General features: G+C 36.8%; 1 pseudogene; it reads left to right on the top strand.

Moving 5' to 3' along the window:
* The first annotated feature begins 389 nt into the window (after nucleotides 1–389).
* LOC132546096 (tolloid-like protein 2) overlaps nucleotides 390–2,232 on the top strand; it is an 8,638-nt pseudogene continuing 6,795 nt past the window's right edge.

Genomic DNA, 2,232 nt, shown 5'->3' with positions numbered 1-2,232 from the left:
AAGGTTTCCAACTGGCAGTAATCCAACTGTATTTAATCATCAATTGTTATGATCTTTCCAATCGAACCATGTTATGTAAAACCAGATACAAAAACCACTTATCTTCACCTTTAAACAAGTACTTCAATTTTACATACAAATGCTTGTAACTTAGAATCTATCAATAAATCATGTTATTGATTATGGTGACGTCGATAAACCATAAGGTTATCAGACACCCTGGGAAACGACGTATTAAGTCGACATCGTCTTATCAACAAGGTCCTTGCTAATGTCGAGTCCATGGGTATATGACTGACGGCCACTCTCACAACGCTCAGAGTTGCGCCATATTATCGTTGTGAGGGCAGGGAGATATTCCAACAAAGATGTGGTTCTCCAAAATCTGGATGTTGCTTTGTCTGGTGTTACTGTTAGTTACAGGGATATGTGGACAGGAGGTAAATAGACTACACCCGCTGAATATAACCTAACCATTATCCCCCTTTTTTAAAGAAATTTTAATTGTATATGTTATTAACTGTATTCAATACACATTGAGGGACAGACGTGCTCTGTGAAATTAAAAGTCTTAGAAATAACCACATTTTAGCCTTTTTAACACAAAATTAATGTGTATTTTCATCTACTAATTCGTACAGGAACAATTGTTGTGGACAATGGTAGCATGTACCTTAATACTTAATTAAAGCTGTTGGAACAGTAATGTGTGAATTTTTTCCCGTTCCAGGATAAAAGAAGGGATGGAGAAGACCCTGGTGACAGAGCCGGTAATGTTTCATTTTGCTGTTTTACATGTATTCCATTACACGTAGTAAGCCGTTATATATTATATGCGATCACTGTTGCAAAACAGTATCATCTTATGTATGACATGTTCCCAGTGAAACTAACCTGTAAGTTTTGTTCTACTTACAGCAAATACCACGCGCGGATATTCTGGAACAACAAGTAGTGACAGACTCGGCGTAATTATGAGTCCTGGTTACCCTGGCAATTATCCCAATAGCTACCACTTCCGGTATGATATTTATCTCGGCACAGAAAAGAGTGACTTAGAAATCAACTTTAAAATCTTCGATTTGGAGTATTGCAGCAATTGTGACTGTGACTACATTGAGATAGAAAACAACAAGCTAGCGAAACCATTGAAGTATTGTGGAGCTGCCCTTCCTAACGGAGACGGACAGGTACTCTGTAAGTATGATACTGAATGAATTGAGATGACAAAAGCGCAGTTGTTTTTTTTAAGACTGCATAAAAAGCAGTTCAGATTTTTGGTTTTGCCAGTGGAATTCTTTGCTGAACTCTTCCCTAGAGAAATTATAACACTGGCCTTGTTAAGCAGCATTAAATCAATATTATCACCGATAAATTATAAACTATTCATAATCAACATAATTGGGTTTTTTTTTCAACACTGTTAAACTACAAGATTAAATGGATATCAAAATATTCATAACTGGTATTGAAATGCATGTTTTCTTGGATTTCACCCTAGTGGACAACTTAGACGACTACGTGTGGATAACGTTTCAGTCTAACTCCGATCAACGTCGTCCGGGTTTTTACGCAACGTACGAGGTTACTCAGAGGTCAGGCAACGACTCGTTCCTGGCCGGAGGGTCAGTCTGTCCTCCTGTAGCCTGTCCGTACTGTGACGTGGGACAAACACCGGAATACGAGTAGGTACACACTGAACCTGTGAAGTGTTGTTTGGACGACTTCATCAAATTAATTATGATATATTTTATATGTATTTAATAAGGAAGGGTTCTATATTTGAAAATACAACTGTTGTTCTAATTTTAGAATTCAATATTTCCATGAGTTAAATATTTTACAGACGGAAAAAGACAAAATGATCGCATTCATAGACTCTGTCACTTCCAGTATTTCATCGAGAAGTGATGTTTCCCTTAGAGTTTTGAGTTTGATTTCTATCATACTTATTCTCGCTATTTACTTTCTCTCTACAGCTACACTGGAGTGTGCACATACTGTTTCTGTAACAAATACCAAGAAAACACGACACCTAAAAGTGAGTAAAGTTACTCGTTTTTTCTTTTGATCATTTCACATATTATTTTATTTCTAATCTTGAAATTTCCATCAACTGAATTAACTTTTTTCCTTTAAGGCTATACAGCTGATGTTATGTTTATGATCTCATTTAAGCATCCTTATGTCCACCTGTGGTCTGCCCGAGTTGTCCGTATGGATTCCGTATAC

The sequence above is a fragment of the Ylistrum balloti genome, unplaced genomic scaffold (assembly GCF_031769215.1).
Source record: "Ylistrum balloti isolate Yb309-2 unplaced genomic scaffold, AGI_CSIRO_Ybal_v1 Utg369874, whole genome shotgun sequence".
In the NCBI taxonomy this organism is placed as follows: domain Eukaryota; kingdom Metazoa; phylum Mollusca; class Bivalvia; order Pectinida; family Pectinidae; genus Ylistrum; species Ylistrum balloti.
The sequence above is the reverse complement of the archived record's forward strand: the minus strand, read 5'-3'. Positions and strand labels throughout refer to the sequence as shown.